At 42.9% G+C, this 24,581-nt stretch overlaps 1 long non-coding RNA gene across 1 annotated transcript; it reads left to right on the forward strand.

Moving 5' to 3' along the window:
- Positions 1–1,874: 1,874 nt before the first annotated feature.
- LOC137324276 (uncharacterized) lies at positions 1,875–15,405 on the forward strand. The gene is made up of 3 exons (XR_010963582.1): positions 1,875–1,925; positions 14,430–14,511; positions 15,387–15,405. It is a non-coding gene; the product is annotated as an uncharacterized lncRNA (long non-coding RNA).
- Positions 15,406–24,581: the final 9,176 nt, after the last annotated feature.

The following is a 24,581-nucleotide window of genomic DNA, read 5'->3' on the forward strand; positions in this document are numbered from 1 at the left end:
AGAGCAAAGAAATAGCCGCTGCTGAATGAGATTAGCAAAATGGGTGCAGTGTCCAACAAAGGGCATATTAACAAGTGGAAGGCATTATTTGTCAATGTTTTTTATTATTAGGTGTTAAGGACGGATGAATCTAAGATCACATTTTTCCATTCAGATAGAAGAGTTTAAAATAGAGGAAGGAACGGAGGGTTTTCATCCCAGAAAAATGCTTCTCGGATAAAAGCACAGTAGAGGGAGCAGCAGAACCGGGGTCTGTGAGGTCAGCGTCAGAACCAGGTCCGAAATTTGACAGGAGACGACACGCAAAAAGAGGAATTCAAATTACATCCACTGAACGGCTTCTACGGTAAAGTTAGAATGTTAACAAACTGACTTGGGCCTTTGTTTGTTGAAGATTAACTTTCCAGCAGAAACATAGTTCCCCCAGGAATGAGTTAAAGACCAAAAAGGCAATTCAGCAATGACAGCACTCATTTTAAAGTGGTGTTGTCAGTCTGATACAGTGGTGAGTATGTGTCGGTACTGCAAGACACTCCTGTGTTTGTACTCATGATGTGGAGATGCCGGTGATGGACTGGGGTTGACAATTGTAAACAATTTTACAACGCCAAGTTATAGTCCAGCAATTTTATTTTAAATTCACAAGCTTTCGGAGGCTTCCTCCTTCGTCAGGTGAGCGATGTCATTTTCACATCGTTCACCTGACGAAGGAGGAAGCCTCCGAAAGCTTGTGAATTTAAAATAAAATTGCTGGACTATAACTTGGCGTTGTAAAATTGTTTACAACTGTGTTTGTACAGGAGTATGTAATACCACCATTTTATTGCTAATTCATCTGCCCTTCATTATTGTTTTTTTAGTCAAAGACAAGTATGACAGCTGCATTGAAAATGTTCATTCTGTACTATATGTCACATCTGTGGCGGTATGGGCATGTACCAGGAAACAATATGGTGAAGTTTTCAGAGCTGGCATTATTGCAACTGTCTGAAAACTCCCTGGTTTAGCCAAATCTGCCATTTAAATTCTGTTTTTGTCCCAATTTCTGCTCCTGTGGGCAACGGCTTATGCTGAGGTATGTTCGACAGGCACCTCCCACTGCCTCGCCCACAGAACTGTTTGTCAGGCGTGAGTTTAGGTAATGGGCGTTGGCATGTTAGTCAATCATGGTTGCTGACAAAGCCAAGCCCAATCCTACAACATCTGCCTTTTAAATGTAATTAAGATCAAAGATGACAAATGACTCTCATCACAGCTAAGAGAGAATGAAAATGAAATCTGGGAATCTGTCCCTGAGCCGTTCTGAAGGAAGTGGCTGCAGGAGGCTTTCAGGAGTAGAGGGTCTGCCATCACAAAGTATCCAAAATACACTGAGTGTGAGCACAGTTGCTTCTCACTGTAGTGAACAGTAGTGATTTCCTGATAACAAAACTACTACTGGTTGGACATATTCTCCATTAAAATAATGGACAGAGAATGTCATTTAACATTAAATGCATTAAGTGTTTGTTCACTAATATCAGCAATGGTATTTTTTAACCTATGATTCCTTCTGGTCTATTGACATGGTGAGCAGTCTAAGATCAAAAGAAAGGACCATGCTTTACTGGGGTGTTGCACTGTAAACAAGACTCTTTACCCATTTTTCCTCTTCTCACTTCTCTTGTGTTTAGTGACTCAGACTGAAATACACTCCCATGAACACTGGTCGCTCCTCGATACCTCCTTCTTCACGTTTCAGCCCAGGCAGTGAATGTCAGTGGACTATTCAACTGTGGAGGAATCACATTTGAATACGAGCCTACCTTCACCCAGCGTCTGCGCCTTCCAGGAAGAGAATAAATTAAAGATCAAAAGCAGGAACCCCGTTGTTTTATTCGCTGTCTTGCGGTGGCCATTTGTAGCAACCCTCCTGCTGCACCACTGTGAGTAGCTACAGAGAATATTATCAAACCTGGCAGGCTCCAGGTCTGTAAGGCCCAATGTTGCACCAGACATGAATCTTCTAGGATGGGGCAGGGGGGGGGGGCCAGTGTAGTGCTTTTGACTACAGTTCTGTTTTTAAGTTGAGAACCGGTCATTTATGCAACACTTTTGATAGCCCAGCTGTAATGTGACTTTCTGCAGCTTTTTCAGTCTCTCTCACTCATCAGCTCAGGATATAAATCCAATGATTTGTGGGGTTATGAAAGATTTCAGTTAAAAACTGGTAAATAAAATAGCATGTATAGTAGCTAGCTATATTAATTTATCTCCAGCTACAACTGCAGATGTAGATATGTAAAAATATACTTGTACGGACGGATAATTAAATTGATGTGTTGTATTACGATTGGCAGACCTGTGGAACAGGCTGCGGTGGACGCTGATTCACTGAATTCATTCAAGCGAGAGCTGGACCTGTTTCTGGCTGGGGCGGAGATCACCTGGTACAAGAGGGGGGTACTACATAGAATTATCAGGGCCAGAGTGATCTCCTGGACTAGTTTCGATTGCCGATGGGGATCGGAGAGGAATTTCCCAGAATGTTTGTTTCCCAAATTGGCGTGGGTTTTTTTTTATCTGACATTTCGCCTCTCCCAGGAGATCACATGGTTTTGGGCGGGGTGGGGAGTGTATATATTGTGATACACAAGATATCATGACTGTGTGGAACAGGCTGGATGGACCAGAGGGTCTTTTCCTGTCTGTCATTGTTCATATGTTCCCATTAGCGTCGACAGCATGTACAGATAGAATTGGTTTGACTTCTGTTAGACATCTCTAATTGTTCCCAAGTAGGATATCTGAAACCTGACAGGTAGAATTTGCTATGCTACTTGTGCAAATTTCAGCACCTTGCTGCACTAAATCATGGGGCTGAATTTCTGCGGAGGTTCTATTGATTGTCCACTGTAACTTTGTTGGAAGATCAATGGTAACTCCAGAGCAGCTGCGTTAATGGCACATCACGCCATTTCTCCATGGCTTGCGCAGAAATTAGTTCAGACGATGGTTAGAGCTCCTGTGGAAATTAATGACGCAAGGCATGGACTGTTAGAACCCATACTACCCCTCCCCGCGTGACTGCCCACAGTGGACTATTCAACTGTGGAGAAATCACATTTGAATACGAGCCTACCTTCACCCAGTTGAGAACCGGTCATTTATGCAACACTTTTGATAGCCCAGCTGTAACGTGACTTTCTGCAGCATTTTCAGTCTCTCTCACCCATCAGCTCAGGATATAAATCCAATGATTTGTGGGGTTATGAAAGATTTCAGTTCAAAACTGGTAAATAAAATAGCATGTATAGTAGCTAGCTATATTAATTTATCTCCAGCTACAACTGCAGATGTAGATATGTAAAAATATACTTGTATGGACGGATAATTAAATTAATGTGTTGATTCGCTATCACTCGTTTAGCACTTCCGCACAAAGGCCAATTTTGCCCCCATAGTTTTCTTGACAATCATTTTTACCAACAGTTAGTTTATAGATGTCACTAGGAGAGAGCCACAAGTAGCTTTTCTGTTTGCCTTCTTTGTTGGAAATGATGCAAGGCACTGAATGGAGTAAGGCACTGAATGGAGTAAGGCATTGAATGGAGTAAGGCATTGAATGGAGTAAGGCACTGAATGGAGTAAGGCATTGAATGGAGTAAGATACTGAATGGAGTAAGATACTGAATGGAGTAAGGCATTGAATGGAGTAAGGCATTGAATAGAGTAAGGCACTGAATGGAGTAAGGCATTGAATGGAGTAAGGCATTGAATGGAGTAAGGCACTGAATAGAGTAAGATACTGAATGGAGTAAGGCACTGAATGGAGTAAGATACTGAATGGAGTAAGATACTGAATGGAGTAAGGCATTGAATGGAGTAAGGCATTGAATGGAGTAAGGCATTGAATAGAGTAAGGCACTGAATGGAGTAAGGCATTGAATAGAGTAAGGCACTGAATGGAGTAAGGCATTGAATGGAGTAAGGCACTGAATGGAGTAAGGCACTGAATGGAGTAAGGCATTGAATGGAGTAAGGCACTGAATGGAGTAAGGCACTGAATGGAGTAAGGCATTGAATGGAGTAAGGCATTGAATGGAGTAAGGCATTGAATGGAGTAAGGCATTGAATGGAGTAATGCACTGAATGGAGTAAGGCATTGAATGGAGTAAGGCACTGAATGGAGTAAGGCACTGAATGGAGTAAGGCATTGAATGGAGTAAGGCATTGAATGGAGTAAGGCACTGAATGGAGTAAGGCACTGAATGGAGTAAGGCACTGAATGGAGTAAGGCATTGAATGGAGTAAGGCATTGAATGGAGTAAGGCATTGAATGGAGTAAGGCATTGAATGGAGTAATGCATTGAATGGAGTAAGGCACTGAATGGAGTAATGCATTGAATGGAGTAAGGCATTGAATGGAGTAAGGCACTGAATGGAGTAATGCATTGAATGGAGTAAGGCATTGAATGGAGTAATGCATTGAATGGAGTAAGGCATTGAATGGAGTAAGGCACTGAATGGAGTAAGGCATTGAATGGAGTAATGCATTGAATGGAGTAAGGCATTGAATGGAGTAATGCATTGAATGGAGTAAGGCACTGAATGGAGTAATGCATTGAATGGAGTAAGGCATTGAATGGAGTAAGGCACTGAATGGAGTAATGCATTGAATGGAGTAAGGCACTGAATGGAGTAAGGCATTGAATGGAGTATGGCATTGAATGGAGTAAGGCACTGAATGGAGTAATGCATTGAATGGAGTAAGGCATTGAATGGAGTAAGGCATTGAATGGAGTAAGGCACTGAATGGAGTAAGGCACTGAATGGAGTAAGGCACTGAATGGAGTAAAGCACTGGATGGAGTAAGGCATTGAATGGAGTAAAGCACTGGATGGAGTATGGCATTGAATGGAGTAAGGCACTGAATGGAGTAAGGCATTGAATGGAGTAAGGCATTGAATGGAGTAAGGCATTGAATGGAGTAAGGCATTGAATGGAGTAAGGCATTGAATGGAGTAAGGCATTGAATGGAGTAAGGCACTGAATGGAGTAAGGCACTGAATGGAGTAAGGCACTGAATGGAGTAAGGCACTGAATGGAGTACGGCATTGAATGGAGTAAGGCATTGAATGGAGTAAGGCACTGAATGGAGTAAGGCACTGAATGGAGTAAGGCACTGAATGGAGTAAGGCACTGAATGGAGTAAGGCATTGAATGGAGTAAGATACTGAATGGAGTAAGATACTGAATGGAGTACGGCATTGAATAGAGTAAGATACTGAATGGAGTAAGATACTGAATGGAGTACGGCATTGAATAGAGTAAGGCACTGAATGGAGTAAGGCACTGAATAGAGTAAGATACTGAATGGAGTACGGCATTGAATGGAGTAAGATACTGAATGGAGTAAGATACTGAATGGAGTAAGGCATTGAATGGAGTAAGGCATTGAATGGAGTAAGGCATTGAATGGAGTAAGGCATTGAATGGAGTAAGGCATTGAATGGAGTAAGGCATTGAATGGAGTAAGGCATTGAATGGAGTAAGGCATTGAATGGAGTAAGGCATTGAATGGAGTAAGGCACTGAATGGAGTAAGGCACTGAATGGAGTAAGGCATTGAATGGAGTAAGGCATTGAATGGAGTAAGGCACTGAATGGAGTAAGGCACTGAATGGAGTAAGGCATTGAATGGAGTAAGGCATTGAATGGAGTAAGGCACTGAATGGAGTAAGGCATTGAATGGAGTAAGGCACTGAATGGGGCCAGAAGAAAATTTGCCACAGAACGGGAGGGGAGTAATTTCCAAGTGGTTAGTTTTATTCCTTTCATTAAGGAAACTTCTAATCTTGATTTCATTAGATTGCTTTGCCTGGCATAGATTTTACACTTACATAATTTACCATGAATTTAGAGCAGAATTATTCACTAAGAAATGGCTTTCGTGGCAGTTGAGAATGGTATGAATATTTATTGGCAGCGTGTAAATTTGACCAAACTAGTCGCATCTGTCACAATTGAACTGTTTGACCTGTTCTGATATAATTCCACCATTTAACATGAGTTGATCAGTAACCAGCAGAGCCCTAAATCTGATTTCTAGCCATCAGGCATTAAATCGCTAACAATGTGGAGACCACATAAGATCAACTCCGATAAGATTTAATTCTATTTAAAATATACGGAATAAAAAATTAATTGACATGTTTTTGTGTACGTCCAAGTGACATTCTACAGTTGAGGAATAGCGTACAGAGAGTCTCAGCTATAAAGGCACAAACCGCCTGCAATTGTGAAGGAAACTAAATAAAACTGTCTTAATCTTCAGCACCAAACTGATACAAAGGCTTCAAAGACCCACAGTGAGCTGGTTTGAAAATACTTCACACGGGATAAGTGTACTTGGCAGGTAGAAAGGGTCAAAGGTTGTCCCCGGTCCTCATTTTATTTTAACTTAGAGCTACAATCTCTGATTAAAAAGAAAAAAACAACTTGCATTTATATAGCGTTTTATCACTTCTTTCCCAGAGCATTTCACGCGCAAAGAATTTCTTTGAAGTGCAATGACTCTTATGCAAGCAAACACAGCAGCTATTTTGAGCATAGTAAGATCCCACAAATAGCAATGAGATGAACTAACAGTTAATCTATTTTTGGTGATGTCAGTTGAGGGAAGAGTGCTGGCTGGGAGAGCTACCTGCCTTTCTTCAACATTCACCTGGCAATTCAGGCAGCGGTGACTTCAGTTTTACGTCTCATTCGAAGGGCAGCACATCCAACAATGCTACACTCCTTCAAGAAAGAATCTGCATTTATATAGAGCAGTTCATGACCTTAAGACATCCCAAAGTGCTTCACGGTCAATGACGCACTTTTGAAGGGTAGTTGTAATATGGGGAAACACAACAGCCAATTTGTGTGCAAACAGCAATGAGATAAATGACCAGATAATCTGTTTTAGTGGTTGGATGAGTGGTTGAGGGATAAATATTGACCAGGACACCGGGAGAACTCCCTGTTCTTGGAAAAGTGCCATGGAATTTTTTACATCCATCTGAGAGGGTAGACGAGGCCTTTGTTTAACATCTAATCCAAAAGACAGCACCTCTGACAGTGCGGCACTCCCTCAGTACTACAATGGAGTGTCGGCCTAGATTATGTACTCAAGTCTCTTGAGTAGGGCTTGAACCCATGATCTTCTGACTCAGAGGCAACCACTCTTGTCACTTGAGTACCCCAGCATTCTGTTGGAAGTTATATTAAGAAAAATTGAATAATTTAAAAGAAGCATAATATTTGAAAACATTTTCATGTTTGAAAAGGAAGGCTGCCAGCATAGATTTCCATTTTATATGTTCTTTCCACAGAACCTTAATATGTTTCATTTCCCCTTTTAACACACAGGTTTGGTGAATATATTAGCTTCTGGTGAAAATAGCAGTCGTCTTGTGTAACAGTCTACAATAAGTTGAAAGCAACAAAGTCACCACTTTATAATGGAAACGGGGCTGACCTGATGGGTTAATTTAACACCCATTTGTTGCTACAGAAGGACAATAGACATTATAAAGCCCATCAATCCTAATATCCACATCATGGGGGATAGTCTGTAAAATCTCACAATCTTGACAGCATTACTTCTTCGTTATATCCCCACTTGGGCACATGAATGTGTCTGCCATCCCACAGAGAGAGTAAAAGTGCTAAAAGTTTTGGTCATAACCACACCATTATTGACAGACAAGTAAACATGGGAGCTGCTAATATTCTTTTCTTTGTTGTCGATTGAAAATACAGTAAAAATGAAAAAATGCAGCAGGGTTGATACAATTCACTGACCGTTTCAAATGTTTCTTTATTGCTTGTTGGGATGTGTTTATTCCCATCATGTTAAAAAAAAAAGCTATCATATAACAGCAGTAACTCAAGTTTATCCTCGATGTACATGCAATGATCTACCCAAGGTGCACGTAGCCTAGTCTCATGAATTGTCTGCAAGTTTCATGGTTATGGCTTGTACATCAGGAATTAATGTGAGTTATACTCTAATTACACAAGGTTGAGTCTCAACACAACAGCTAGAGCAATTAGATAGAGATTCCACCTTTTTCCTGTGTCATCCGTCCAGTATTTATGAGTTGGAAACTTCAATAGCTCTCAATGAGCAATGTCACTTTCAGGCAGTAAATCTCAGTTTCATCATTCACCAAGGTAGGGTCGAATCATTGAGCCAATGTTACTTTATTTCTCGGCTGTTTCATCTCTTTTGATTTATTTGGATAAAAGAAATGAAAAATAAGTACAGCACCAAGAAATACTGAAATTGTTAATTGCAACAACTAAACCCTGTCTTTGGATTCTGTTTCTTCTGAATACCCTCCTTGTTCTACTGAGTGTGTAGAGACTTCAAAAAGCAGCAAATACAGTGCCCTTGATTCACAACAATAAAAATGGAATTTATTGAACCAGATTAGTAAGTGATTTTTAGAGAGTTTTTTCTATCTGAATTAATAGCAGTTTAATATTGTACCAATAAAACATTGTACTTGTGTAACTGAGTGACATTTAGAGTTATGGTACCTGACTAGCAAACCCAGAGATCATGAGCTCAAATCTCACTGTGACAAGTTGTGAAAGTGAATATTGTGAAACCTGGTCATTTGTAGCTGGCACTAGAAAAGTGACCGCTCTCAGTGTGTCATTAGAAACCTAACCACGTCAGAGAGCGTTATGAGTCAACCACTTAGTGTCGAGTAGAGGCACAGGTAGGGGTAGCAGGGAAACTCTCTGACGTGGTCTAACAAACTACTTAGTTGTACAATCACCTCGGAATGGCCACTAAATGCAGCCTTGCCATCGTCGCCCAGATCCCAAGAACAATTTTCTTTAAAAGACGTGTGCACAATTGCGCAGGAAAATGTGGATGGTTTTTATTGGTTTCATTATTCTCTAGAGAAATACAAACAATTTAGTTACTTATATATTAAATATGGCAACTAACTGACAGTGAAAAACTGTTTCTCACTCCCCCATCACTTTCAATGTCAAGGCAATGTAGAGAAGCTATTTAAAAAAACAAAATTTTAGGACACATCATCAGAGCAATAAATCTCCAGAAATTAGGCTGAGGTTCTATAATTGACTGGTCGAACCACACTTGGGAGTGCTAGTTACAGTTTTGGTCAGTATGGAGCTCAGAGCTGCTCCGTCTCTGCTGCCATAACCTCGCCAGAAGTGCGGCAGAAACCCAGTTTACGCAGAAGCGAGATTTCCACTGCACTTCCGGCAAAGTTACAGTGGCGGAACAGGAGCAATTCCCAGGAAATTCCAGGTCAATGTTTTAAAATGGACACATACACGTGGGAAAGTGCGCAGCGGTACCTCACTGACACAAAGAAACTCCTCCTTTTATTGGGCTGAACGTGGGCTCAGTTGGTAGCTTTCTCACCTCAGAGTCAGAAGATTGAGTTCAGGCCCTATCCCAGGACTAGCACCAGAAAAACAACCATGAAAGCTTCCGGCCTGATGTAAAAACCCAACTGGTTGACTGATGTCCATCAGGGAAGGGAGCCTGCTACCCTTACCCAGTCTGGCCTACACATGATTCCAATCCCATACCCATGGTTGGCTCTGACTGCCCTCTGAAGTGACCTCAAAAGCCATTCAGATCTAAACAATCACTACAAAGTTCAGTAATAAGAGGCAAATCAAATGAACCTAACAGCAACCCGGGCATCGTATTAAGATATTTATAATTTTTTTAGCCCAGTTAACCTCACAAAGTCCTTCTCATTAACAGCTGGGGCTGGTTGGGAGAGTTATCCCAAAAACTAATCGAGAAATAGCCTAACATACTCACCTAATCATATCTATCAGCCAACATCGCAAACTCCCCATCACCATCCTTAGGCATGTCCTTCCCTAGCAGCAGGATAGATCGACCTGAGGTGGGGACTTAGTGGTATATAATCAGGGAGGAGTGGCCCTGAGAGTCCTCAACATTCAATCCAAATCCCATGAAAGTCTCATCGTTTCAGATCAAAGAAACCTCCTGCTGGTCAACACCCAGCACAACCAGCAACTGACGAATAAGCACTCCCCCATTTTTAACATCACTTCAAGGGGAGGTTTAAAGGGAAGCAAGAGCACAGAATACACTCTGGGTGGGAGACTTTAGTGTCTACCTCCAAGAGTTGCTTAGCTGTAATACTACTGACCAAGCTGGCTGAATCCTGAAGGACACAGCTTAGACTGGGCCTACGTCAGCTGGTGAAGGAACCAACACAAGAAAGTAACCTACATGACCTCATCCTCACCAACCTGTTAGGTTCCTCTAACATCTCTGAGACAACATATAAGAACAAGTGTATTGTCTGATAGGCAATCTGTTTCTCACCTCCAGCATTATCTCTCTCTCTCTGTGTCCATCACAACCTTTCTTGTCTCTATTTTCTTGATACTATGGTTAGTGGTAGTCCAAACTTTCCCTTTCTGTTCCTTATAAACTCCATAGACACCATCCTACACACTTTTCCTTCTTGCTATGTCCTCACTGTTTCGAAACCAAGACTCTCAAGGGGTAAATTTGGTCGTCTATGGTGAAGTAAATCGGGCAGTGTGTAAAATGGGCAGCCAATTCGAACTACCGCTGAAGAGTAATTTCACCTCCTCACAGTCTCCTACTCTAACTCATCCTTTCTGAGGTCTTCAAAACTTTGGAACTCTTTATCTACCTCAATCTTTTCTTCCCTCCAGCAATCTTCAGGCCTTTAAAACCCAAGCTTTGCGTCACCAAAATCACCACCTCCTGATTTAATTCTCTTTTAATCTTTTGCCTTAAAGTGTTGCTGCCAAAGGCAAATGTAGCAATGATCCACTTTTGAGGTATTAAAATGGAACAATTACTGAACAAAATTAAATGTAAAGTGGCTGCTTTTGATTCTGGGCTGCTCACCCTTCAGCCTCCCACATGTTGCATCATTTTCCTGTAAATCAGAAACAACTTTTTCTTATCCAATTTTGGTGCACTTCATCGTCTGAAGAAGCTGCCTCTTGGGAATATGGTGCCTTGGGCAGTCCAGTGGTCACTCTACAAGTGAATGTCCACAGGCTGTTTGACAGTGGATAGCCGAGTCTGGCCTAGTCTTTACCTGACATCTGCACATGGAAAGTTTCCAGTTTGGGGTCACTGGAAAGTGATTAGAAACAAGAACCAGGGCTGATTTTCCCCTCTTTAATTCAGGAACAAACTAAGTATAGATCCCTCATTTAAAGTCCCCTCTATGATCTCTTGTGGACAGGACTAATTCATAATTATTTCCCTTTGAGAGTAAATAAAATATGGCTACAGGTGATCTTTTAAAAATAATTTGTGCCAGTTCTTATACTATTTAATAAGCTTTTAATGCTCATTAACAGCTTTTTTCAATAATTGTAAAATTATTTTAGCAAACACAATTGTAGATGAATGCTATTTTAAAATAATCTCTGACACATTTCTAAGGATGTCTGAATTAAAACCATCTGAATTAGATAACATGATACATTTTAATTAATTTTAATTCACCTTGAACCTCAAACTAAATACCTTCACTTTAGGTGGTGCACTGCAACGGAAAGTTTCTGTTTTTACAGTGACGATGTCGTGTCAGATGGTTGTACTGCTTCCCACTGCTACTCCACAGTAAACAATTCCAAACGGCAAATGTACCTTCATTATTCACACATAATCCACTGCAAGCATGTTTGGAAACAGCCCGACTCACTGTATTTATGCGCATTTGAAAGGGAGTCGCTCTGGGAGTATAGCAAATCATTCAAACATCTTGTAATTGTCATAGAAAATCAAAAAGGGGCAAAAGAGTTCAACGTGATAACCTAAACTGAGCCCTGTGGGGATTTTAATGGTAATCCCTTACAGTTAGAGACCTCTATCTAACCAGGCGATCTTGGGATACGCCATTTATCCCTCTTTACACAAAAAGAGTGGCCCCTGAGGAACTGTAGTCCGACCTGGTTGGTAGATAATGGGCCAGGGAGATGTGTATAGACATGAGAGTTAAATTCTACAATTACACTCTCTCTGGAGAAAAAAAAAGTCCTTAAAATCTATTCGATATGTAGCACTCCCTGGATAATAAAATGCTCTGAAAAGGCTAGAGAGAGATTAAGATCATTGTCTGGAGTACAATGCTTTCAACAGAACCCAAAACCTGCGACCCATACTCAGGGTGAGTGTCAAGGCAGGAAATTTGCTATTGCACATTGCCAGGTCAGTGTGAAGATGGGCAGGTACAGTTCACTCTGGAAAACAGACCTTTATGTTGTGTCCCTGTGTGTGCTAAAACAATGTTATTGCATTCCTCACAGTGTTAATAACAATACTGATTTCCAAGTAATCTGATAGTCGCGCATTTCACTTAATCCACACTCATTAACCGATGTGCTTATAACACGTGTATGAAATCAGTACTTTGCTTACAAAAATTCTGATTAGACAACGTAAGTTGATGGTATTTTTTCCTTGTTGTAGAAACCCCATCCTAGTATTGAAGAGATTCTTTTTGTGAGGGGGTTGTTTATTCTTTCACAGAAAAGTCCTTTGAAGAAAGACCTGAACCGACTTCATTTTACAAACTGCCCTTGTCCTAACCTGCCCTCTGCTGCTTACTCATCCTCACTGCCAGGCCAACTCTGCAGCTGTGATACAGATGCAAATTTATTTTCAGCAACGTTTTATTTTTTAAAACAACTAAAATTATAACTAAAATATGAAATCAATATTCAATATATATTTCCTTCCTGGCTTAATACAGTACGTAGTGTTGGTTGCAACCAAATTCTTACATTAACCACTTTTTAAAGTATTGGGATCTTCAAAGTCAATAAAGATTCTTACTAAAAACAAAGAATAAATAATGTTTGAGAAAGAAAGAATAGAAAATATTAGAAAAAATTACATTGCATTTTTCTGGTTTGTTTATTATTTCACAGAGAGGGTTCACTCAGAGGTAAGAAGTAAGTTTTTTTTATTCGTTCATGGGATGTGGGCGTCGCTGGCGAGGCCGGCATTTATTGCCCATCCCTAATTGCCCTTGAGAAGCTGGTGGTGAGCCGCCTTCTTGAACCGCTGCAGTCCGTGTGGTGACGGTTCTCCCACAGTGCTGTTAGGAAGGGAGTTCCAGGATTTTGACCCAGCGACGATGAAGGAACGGCGATATATTTCCAAGTCGGGATGGTGTCTGACTTGGAGGGGAATGTGCAGGTGGTGTTGTTCCCATGTGCCTGCTGCTCTTGTCCTTCTAGGTGGTAGAGGTCGCGGGTTTGGGAGGTGCTGTCGAAGAAGCCTTGGCGAGTTGCTGCAGCGCATCCTGTGGATGGTACACACTGCAGCCACTGTGCACCGGTGGTGAAGGGAGTGAATGTTTAGGGTGGTGGATGGGGTGCCAATCAAGCGGGCTGCTTTGTCCTGGATGGTGTCGAGCTTCTTGAGTGTTGTTGGAGCTGCACTCATCCAGGCAAGTGGAGAGTATTCCATCACACTCCTGACTTGTGCCTTGTAGATGGTGGAAAGGCGTTGGGGAGTCAGGAGGTGAATCACTCGCTGCAGAACACCCAGCCTCTGACTTGCTCTTGTAGCCACAGTATTTATGTGACTGGTCCAGTTAAGTTTCTGGTCAATGGTGACCCCCAGGATGTTGATGGTGGGGGATTCGGCGATGGTAACACTGTGGGAGAACCTTCACTACACGGACTGCAGCGGTTCAAGAAGGCGGCTCACCACCACCTTCTGAAGGGCAATTAGGGATGGGCAATAAATGCCGGCCTCGCCAGCGACACCCACATCCCATGAACGAATAAAAAAAAACAAAAATGACCTGTTTATCCCTACTCTCTGTTTTCTGTCCATTAACCAATCCTCAATCCTTTCTAATATATTACCCCCAATTCCGTGAGCCCTAATCTTGCATAACAACCTCATCTGTGGCACCTTAGTGAATGCCTTTTGAAAATCCAAATATACTACATCCACTGGTTCCCTCTTATCTACTCTGCTAGTTACACCCTCAAAAAACTCTAATGGATTTGTCAAACACGATTTTCCTTTCATAAAACCACGTTGGCTCTGCGTGATCATATTTTCTAAGTGCCCTGTTACTACGTCCTTAATAGTAGATTCTAGCACTTTTCCTATTACTGATGTCAGGCTAACTGGCCTATAGTTCTCTGTTTTCTCTCTCCCTCCTTTATTGAATAGCAGGGTTATATTTGCTACCTTCCAATTCACAGGGACTATTCTAGAATTTAGGGAATTCTGGAAGATCACAACCAATGCATCCACTGTCTCTGCAGCTGCCTCTTTTAAAACCCTAGGATGAAAGCCATCAGGTCCCGGGGATTTGTAAGATCAAGATTCCCATTGTCCTTTGATTGTATTTCCAGATTTCAGTCACTGAGGCTCAAACGCAGCAGACAACTTGTGCACAGCAAGATCCCACAGACAGCAAATGAGATGAATGACCAGGTAATCTTTGAAAAGTATTTGTTAACTTTTCAATCCTAATGCAACTATTTTAGTTAGTTCTTAGCTGGCTGATATTACTCCTAATAGCATGCAACCACTAAAAAATATCTTTAAACCAGTTCCTGCTTTTAGAGTGGTGCTGAGTTCTGATTGTGGTGCACTTTAGGGTCCCGCTCGATGCTGAATTCAGTTCATTAACCACACCTGTACAATATCATTCACCTCTGTCCCTACTTGACGTTCACTACTGCCAAAACCCTCATCTATGTCTTTGTCACCTCCAAACTTGACTTTTCCACTTCTTTCCATGCCCGATCCCCGAGCTCCACCCGACATAAATTCCAACTCATCCAAAATTCTGTCGCTCAGATCCTACTTCACATTAAATCCCACTCACCTATCACCCCTGTCCTCACCAACCTTCGATGGCTCCCATCCCTAAGCAGGTTAATTTCAAAACCATCAGCCTTGTCTACAAATCCCCCCCTCTCACTCTACCTCTGCCATTTCCTCCAGCTCTCCTTCTCTGCTTGGCTCTACGCTCTTGACTCTGCTCGACTATGAATTCCCCCCTCCCTCCAGCGCCCATGGCACAGTCTTCAGGCATCTTGCCCTCAACACTCTGTACAATTGCAGATTAAAACCTTCACCATCAACCGATTTTACGAAGATTGCGGAACCTTCAGTAATTGCTAAGTTTTCATTCTAAATGAGATGTTATCCAGGATAATACTCACCATTCGAAATGGTTCTCAATGCCTTTGTGTGTTTTCATGTAACAGAGAAACGGCACTAAGCCCAGGTTCACTCTGACGCTTTCATTACTTTTCATCGTGAAAAACATTTCCCAGTTGATTAAATGATTTTTTTTTCAGTTTTCAAGGAAGTGCGGGAGAATTGCCTTTTCGAACAAACTGCTCTAAACTGCAGCTCTTTAATTTTATGGCACTGGAGCCCACTGTTGATTGCCCAGCGATTTCCCCATAAATGAAACGGCGAAGCAAGCATTGATTTTAATGGTTATCTTGATTACACCATTGTTGCATATATATGACATTTACTGTAAAATCATTACAAACTGTTAATATTCCAGTTAAACCAAAATACAGACACCAAATTCCATTGTTTTCCCTGAAGGCCTTTATAAAGGATAGGCTGTGCTCATTATAACTCATTAACAGCCAGATAGATACAAAAATGAGTACATGCTCTCATAAACTTTATAGCAAAAATAACAAATATCATAATATTGCAAGAGTGGGCAGAAATTGGTGGATTCTTCCCTGATTAGAAAACAAGATAAAAGATTTGATTTCATGCTCCAAATACTCTTAAATCTTAAAGCCATGGTGTGGATATAAAAGTTTACAGATCTTTTCCCACCTTTGTTTACTTAAATATCACTAGTAACAGGAACTGACAAAGAGCCTTTTATCTGACATACAATAATAAAACATCATTGCTACTAACAGTTGGTACTTACTTTGTATATATGACTGATAAGCATTTATTTCAAAGCCATTCCAGAAATCCAGCCAAATATGGTTTGTTTTGTATGTAACATTTTCTCCTTCCCTCTTGTGGAAGTGCTGATTAATGTTGGAGAATGGATTCCGTGGACACATGTCTCCTTCGGATACTTCACCCAGTCTTCGTGTTACATGAGCCTAGACCATTGGCATTGAGAGGCAACTTTACTGAGGGAGGGGTTGGAGCACCTCGGCTGTGCTCGTGTAATATCTACACACGTGGACTCTCCTGGCTGGATAGTGACTAGGAGTGGGAACTCTGGCTGATGGGTTCTTCTCCCTTGAGCTAGGGTGCTGAGGTAATCGTAGCAGCCCTATTGTCACTCTGACTAACTCAGCACCAGGCTGAGGATCAAACATGTGAACCTCCTGGTCTATTTGGCACAGTTCCACACTTGCAGTACGTTAACCAAGCTATTATGGGAGTGCAAAAATATTGTTTTGATAAAATGTTAAACTTTGAATCACTTTAGTTGGGGTAGGACATGCCTAGTCATGACGCACTAGACAATATGTGTGTGGGGCAGGCTTGATGGACGAGCTGGTCATTTCCTGTCCATCATTTTTGGATGTAGATGGACTTTGAGGGGATGATGCAAGTAAACAAATTAATTTTAACAATTTGAACAGCTAATAAAATAAATCACCCCCTCTGGATACACTGGATATTACTTGCTGTACTTGTAAGGGACGATTAAATAATTTCAACAGATACATTTTCCAATCCATTAAAAAAACCATACAGAATCTATTGTAACATTTTCCTGACTTGGTATTATAGCAGTAACAAAGCTTTGTTTTACTATCCAAGGAATGCAGATTCAAGACCTAGAATCCAGGAAGCAGCTACTTTTTCAGGTCTCAGATGGGTCGCCCAACTCTACTGCTTTCCACTTGAGGCGGGGCGGGGGGGGGCGCAGGAGAGGTAAAGCAGATAAACTCACGTTACAATCATGGAGAGTCAACATGGTTTTATGAAGGGGAAATCATGACTGACAAATTTATTAGAGTTCTTTGAGGAAGTAACAGGCAGGGTGGATAAAGGGGAACCAATGGATGCAGTAGATTTGGATTTCCAAAAAGCATTCGATAAGGTGCCACATAGAAGATTACTGCACAAGATAAGAGTTCATGGTGTTGGGGGTAATATACTGGCATGGATAGAGGATTGGCTAACTAACAGAAAACAAAGAGTCGGGATAAAAGGGTCATTTTCAAAATGACAATCTGTAACTAGTGGGGTGCCGCAGGGCTCAGTGCTGGGGCCTCAACTATTTACAATTTATATCAATGACTTGGATGAAGGAACAGAGTGTCTTGTGGCCAAATTTGCTGATGATACAAAGATAGGTGGAAAAGCAAGTTGTGATGAGGACACAAAGTGTCTGCAAAGGGATATTGACGGGTTAAGCGAATGGGCAAAAATTTGGCAGATGGAATAAAATGTGGGAAAATGTGAAGTCATCCACATTGGGAGGAAAAATAAAAAAGCAAAATATTATTTGAATGGAGAAATATTACAAAATGCTGCGGTACAGAGGGATCTGGGTGTCCTCGTACATGAAACACAAAAAGTCAACATACAGGTGCAGCAGGTAATCCGGAAGGCAAACAGAATATTGGTCTTTATTTCTAGGGGGATGGAGTATAAAAGCAGGGAAGTCATGCTACAACTGTACAGGGTGCTGGTGAGACCACACCTGGAGTACTGCGTACAGTTCTGGTGCCCTTATTTAAGGAAGGACATATTTGCATTGGAGGCAGTTCAGAGAAGGTTCACCAGGTTGATTCCGGGTATGGAAGGGTTGTCTTATGAGGAAAGATTGAACAGGTTGGGTCTATACTCATTGGAGTTTAGAAGAATGAGAGGAGATCTTATTGAAACATACAAGATTCTGAGGGGACTCGATAGGGTAGATGCTGAGAGGGTGTTACCCCTCGTGGGGGATCTAAAACTAGGGGGCATAGTCTCAGAATAAGGGGTCACCCGTTTAAGACGGAAATGAGGAGGAATTTCTTCTCCCAGAGGGTCGTGAATCTTTGGAATTCTTTACCCCAAAAAGCTGTGGAGGCTGAGTCATTGAATACATTCAAGGCTGAGTTAGACAAATTTTTGATCAGCGAGGGAGTCAAAGGATATGGGGAAAGGGCGGGAAAGTGGAGTTGAGGTAAAAATCAGATCAGCCATGATCTCATTGAATGGCGGAGCAGGCTTGAGGGGCCGAATGGCCTACTCCTGCTCCTATCTCTTATGGTCTCATGGTCTTATGGTTACCCGTCTCATCCTGATGCAGACTTGTCAGTCAATCACAGACACCACTGTTGTCACTTGGTGTTGTAAAATTGTTTACAATTGTCAACCCCAGTCCATCACCGGCATCTCCACATCGTCACTTAGGAGGAAGCCTATGCGACTGAATCATCATCCTATTACTGACCACGACTTCAGAGTTGCCAACTTTGGTTGGGCATAGTCCTGGAGGTTTCATCACATGACCTCCTGCCTCCAACCGCCACCCACACTCCCACCATTGGTCACCTGACATGTCCATCCTCGGTGCCCCGCCCCCACACTCCCGCCATTGGTCGCCCGACATGTCCATCCTCAGTGCCCCGCCCCCACACTCCCACCATTGGTCGCCCAACATGTCCATCCTCAGTGCCCCGCCCCCACATTCCCACCATTGGTCACCTGACATGTCCATCCTCGGTGCCCCGCCCCCACACTCCCGCCATTGGTCTCCCGACATGTCTATCTTCAGTTCCCGCCCCACACTCCAGCCATTGGTTGCCTGACATGTCCATCCTTGCGGTGCCCCGCCTTCCTACACCAATTGGAAAGCGAACAGTCTCTTCATTGCTCGATTGGATGATTCTTGACCGTCAGTCAAACAGCCTTTTTTCCCATCTCCAATATTTTTATAATTAATAAACAAAAGTGATTGAAGAATTTTTTTTTGAAAAACACAATTTTTTAACACCCCAGTGATTTTTCTCCTGGGTTTTCGCTCGTAGCAGTGTCCTGGAGATCAGTCTTTAATTCCTGGAGACTTCGGGGCCGTCTCGGAAGGTTGGCGACCCCTAGGCGCCTTCTACAGACAACACCAGCTCCAGAATCATTGGGTATGTTCCCATCCCGCTCAGCTGACCTGCATTTTCCAACTTTGAATTAACACAGACTTTGGATGCCACTTACTGGCCAATTCGAGCAAGTGCAGCTTAAATAAATAAAAACTAAACCTACTCTGTAAAGAAATTCAAATCAAAAGTTGCCATTCAGATTAATACAAATCTTCATGTCCTTGTTAAAATGGTACTTCTTAGTCTATTTTTATTATAATAAAACTGACTATTTTGTTGTCTGGTTAAAGAAAAACTACAAATGCTGTAATAACAGGAACTGCTGGAAATACACAGCAAGTCTGTAAATAGATAGGGAAATGTGAACTTTTGGGGATAGGTCCTTCATCAAAACTGAAAACTGAAAGAGGTCCCTGTAATAGGAGGAACAAAACAATGGGGAGGGAGGGGAAGAGAACAACAGGTGAAAGTTCCAGCAATGGTGACTCCTGTCAGAATTGTTTCAATCGGCTGACTGTCTGACACATAAGGAAACTCACGTTTAATAGTCTCCCAACCTACCTCCCGAAAAACCCACTTACACAAGTCAGGGTTTTCCACTTTTGGAATCCTGACCAGAAGACGGAGTGCATTTGCTCAACTTAGCCTCCATTAACCCCAGGCAAATTTTATGAGATTTTCATCGCTCCACCATTGGCGGCCGTGCCTTCAGCTGCCTGGGCCCTAAGCTCTGGAATTCCCTCCCTAAACCTCTCCGCCTCTCTCTTCTCCTTTGAGACACTCTTTAAAATCTACCTCTTTGACCAAGCTTTTGGTCACCTGTCCCAATATGTGGCTCGGTGTCAAATTTTGTTTGACAATCACTCCTGTGAAGCGCCTCGGGACGATTTACGACATTAAATACAATTCAAATGAGAATATTTACATGGCAGCTGATAAAGCTTCCACAAGCAATGGACTCCCTGAGGGGCAACTAAAAATGATCCAAGCCTATCTCACACCAGCCACTGGAACTCAACTACGTCTTAAATGTATTGAGGTGGTCATGAAGTGGTTGAAGAATTGCTGCACATCTTCTGTCCGTGGTTTTTGAGGTTTGGCAAATAACCTTCAAAGAACTCAAATCTATCCACAGCAACACCTTATAACAAGACCTTTATCATCGCTGTAGTTTGGGATTTCCAGTCAGGATTCTGCTGGATCTGTACGTGGGGAGGTTAACCCATCGTCTCCTGCACAAAGTGAGAAGGCACGTCCTATCTAGTGCCAATTTCCTGAATCCAGATGCCGTGGTAGATTGAGCCAATGAGTTTTGGGGGGGTTGCTATGACAATAGGGAGTGGGCTTTAACATGGGACAGGATATGGGTGACAGTGTTTGAGAAAAGTTGGCGTTTATGTGGAGTGTAACATGGGGAGGGGCCAGCAAGGAGAGCATTGGAGGTGATGAAGGCAATGAAGCAATGGCAGGGCTGAGATAAAACCAAAAGGATAAAGTTGCAAAGGTGAAAAGGTGTGGTCTTGCTAAATAGATAGAATGTGGAATTTGAAACTCAGTTCAGGCCAAACAGGTTGCTGTGGTTGTGCACCGTCAGGTTGTCTTGAGCGAGCCACTGAGGAGTGGGTTGGAATCGGACTGCTTAGCGAACAGGGTCTTTACGGAGGCCAAAAAGCATGGCTTTAATCTTGCTGATGTTAAGTTGGAGGAAGGTTTGGCTCACCCGCAAGTTAATGTTGGACAAGCAGTCACACAGAACAGTAATAGTTGTGGATTCGAGGTGCCAGAGAGGTCCAGAAAGACTAGGGGAGATATTGCACTACCATCGCAGTCATAAAGGATATCACCAAGCCATCTCAGTGCTGGGGGCAGAGTGGAAACTGGACTCAAGGGATTCGAACATGAAGTGATGGGAAAGGTGAGAGGTGAGCATGGTGACAGGTTTGGGAACTTTGAAGAGGAAAGTAGTTAAAGATGGGGTGATAGTTGGAAAGGACAGAGGGGTTGAGAGTGGTCTTTTTGAGAAGGAATGTGTTGAAAATAGTTTTGAAAGGGAGGGTAACTGTGGCTTAGGAAAGCGAGCTGTTGATATTGTTAGTGAGCACTGGGCTATGGAAAGGCAGTTGTGTGATCAGGATGGAGTTGCAGATGCTGGACAAGGGCCTTGTAGAAGAGATGTGCTTGATGAGGGCTGGGGGTTGAAGCCTGGGGAGAAACTAAAGGGTGATAGAAGTTTGAGGCTGAGTTAAAGGAAGGCTGGCAGATGAGGGTGGAGCAGAAGGAGAAAGGCAACCAAACAGATAGTCTCAAACTTTGAGATGAAATTCCATGAGGTCCTCACACTTGGCGTTGCGGGTTTGGTTGGAAGGAGCAGAGGACGGGGGTCAGAGAAGGGACTCAAGAAGAGGAGTGCTCATCGCTCAGGGTAATCCGGGAGCAATGTGATGATTTGGTCAAGCAGAGAGAGCACGGTATTGTATAAAGTGATGCAGCTAGATCTGGCAGTGGCCAACCAGCCCAGTCCAGTGCTAGTTGTGATCAGACTTGAGGGTGTGGAGGTGGGAATTGAACAAGGGGAAACAGCAGGGGCGGGAGATCTTGTGAGATTTGATGGAAATAGGAAGATCACAGATGAAACGAGCGAGATGTTGAGTAGGTAATGTGATGAGTGGGAGGCCAGTGGAAGGGAAGTTGGGAGCTAGAGGTGTGATGGAGCTGGGGCTGGAGATGGGCAGGGAGATGGGTGGATGTTGAAGGAGATGAGGAGATGATCAGAAAGGGCATTGTTAGTAATTAAAACCTCAGAGATGGCAAACTCTCAGGTGATGGTGAGGTTGAGAGGGTGGCTATTGGTGTAGGTGGAGGTTGATGAGCAGGCTGAGGTTGAGTGAAGAGAAAAGAACAGAGGAATCAGATAAGAGCGAGCACGAGAATTTAGAAGAAGTTTGAAATCACAAAGGATGAGTAGTCTCTTTGTACAAAGGTTAAGTGAAGACAGCAAGGAAAAAAAAACATTTCAATGAAGAAGTTGCCATGGGGATAATGGTCGGGCAGTGGGGCTCCAAAGGAGTGACAGGTGGGATAGAGGATGAGGTGCTCAAAGGAGGAGAAAGTGCAACGGCAGTAAGGAGACAGTTCAAGATGGTATCCACAGATTACAGCCATGTCACCGCCACAATGGTTTGAATGAGGGACATCGTGAAACATGTAGGCAGATAGCACAGGGAAAGGATTCATCATCAGTGAACCAGGTTTCAGTTTGCCTCCTCTCCTCCTTTTGTCAATAGATTTGTCCAGGAGTTAATGGATAGGGAGAGCCTGATTTGTAAGGGAGTGAACATATTGAAGGGTAATAAAGAATTGATGGACAGTAGAGGAACCATAGAGAGGGTGGGTGGGGAAAGTAGAAAGGTTTGGTCCTGGAGAATGGTTGGGAATGAGGCAATTTGGGTTGATACTTTGGGAGAGACAACAGGGTTACATCAAAACTACAGCACAGGAACAGGCCATTCGGCCCAACTGCTCTATGCTGGCATTTATGCTCCACACGCACCTCCTCCCTCCCTACTTCATCTATTCCTTTCTCCCCAATGTGTTTATCCAGCTTCCCCTTAAATGCATCTACGCTATTTGTCTCAACTACTCCTTGTGGTAGTGAGTTCCACATTCCCACCACTCATTGGGTAAAGAGTTTCTCCTGAATTCCTTATTGGATTTATTAGCGACTATTTTATATTTATGACCTCTAGTTTTGGGTTCCCCCACAGGTGGCAACATTTTCTCTACGTCTACCCTATCAAACCCTATCATTACCTTAAAGACCTCTATCAGGTCACCCCTCAGCCTTCTCTTTTCTAGAGAAAAGAAACCCAGTCTGTTCAGCCTTTCCTGATAAGGATATCCTCTCAGTTCTGGTCTCATCTTGTGAAACTTTTCTGCACCCTCTCCAATGCCTCTACATCCTTTTTATAATATGGGGATCAGAACTGTGCACAATACTCTAAGTGTGGACTAACCAAGGTTCTATACAAGTTTAACATAACTGCTTTGCTTTTCAAATCTATCCCTCCAGAAATGAACCCCAGTGCTTGGTTTGCCACAGGGAGCTGTGGTGGGCATCGGAGGGAGAGGAGAGGGAAGCCTTGGGCCCATCCAGGAAGGATTGAATGCTGGGATGGTGGCAGTGGGTAGCAGTGAGTAGGTTCGGGGACCAAGAGGAGAAGAGAAAAGTGGGAAATGTTGGTCACAGAGCCCGAGGAAGAAGGAGACAAGAAGAGGAGAGGAAGCAGAGAATAGACATGGCTGATACATTCTTGTGTATTTACTGTTTAAAATTATAACAGGTAGATAGAATTCTGTCTCCAGTTTTATTGTTGTATTGCATCTAGGGTACGGTAGCATAGTGGTTATGTTACTGGGCTAGTAATCCAGAGTCGTGAGTTCAAATCCTGCCACGGCAGCTGGCGAATTTAAATTAAATTCAATTAATTAAATAAAAATCTGGAATTAAAATATTAGTATCAGTAATGATGGCCATGAAACTACCGGATAGTTGTAAAAACCCATCTGGTTCACTAATGTCCTTTAGGGAAGGAAACCTGCCGTCCTTACCCGGTCTGGCCAAAATGTGACTCCAGACCCACAGCAATGTGGTTGATTCTTAATTGCCCTCTGAAATGGTCTAGCAAGCCAGCCACTCAGTTGTAAAATCTCGCTACGAAAAGTCATAAGAATAAAACCGGACGGACCACCAGGTGCCGGACACGACAACGGTAAAACACCAAGCCCAGTCGACCCTGCAAGGTCCTCCTTACTAACATCTGGGGAATTGTGCCAAAATTGGGAGAGCTGTCCCACAGACTAGTCAAGCAATAGCCTGACATCGCCATACTCTCAGAATCATACCTTTCAGCCAAAGTCCCAGACTCTTCCATCACCATCCCTGGGTATGACCTGTCCAGTCCCACCGGCAGGACAGACCCACCAGAGGTGGCGGTACAGTGATATACAGTCAGGAGGGAGTGGCCCTGGGAGTCCTCAACATTGACTCTGGACCCCATGAAATCTCATATCATCAGGTCAAACATGGGCACGGAAACCTCCTGCTGATTACCACCTACCGTCCTCCCTCAGCTGATGAATCAGTCCTCCTCCATGTTGAGCACCACTTGGAGGAAGCACTGAGGGTAGCAAGGGCACAGAATGTACTCTGGGTGGGGGACTTCAATGTCCATCACCAAGAGTGGCTCAGTAGCACCACTACTGACCGAGCTGGCCGAGTCCTGAAGGAGTGACCACTGCACAGTCCTCGTGGAGATGAAGTCCCGTCTTCGCACTGAGGACACCATCCAACGTGTTGTGTGGCACTACCACCGTGCTAAATGGGATAGATTCAGAATGGATCCAGCAGCTCAAAACTGGGCATCCATGAGGCGCTGTGGGCCATCAGCAGCAGCAGAATTG

This window comes from Heptranchias perlo, chromosome 8 (assembly GCF_035084215.1).
Source record: "Heptranchias perlo isolate sHepPer1 chromosome 8, sHepPer1.hap1, whole genome shotgun sequence".
Taxonomy (NCBI): domain Eukaryota; kingdom Metazoa; phylum Chordata; class Chondrichthyes; order Hexanchiformes; family Hexanchidae; genus Heptranchias; species Heptranchias perlo.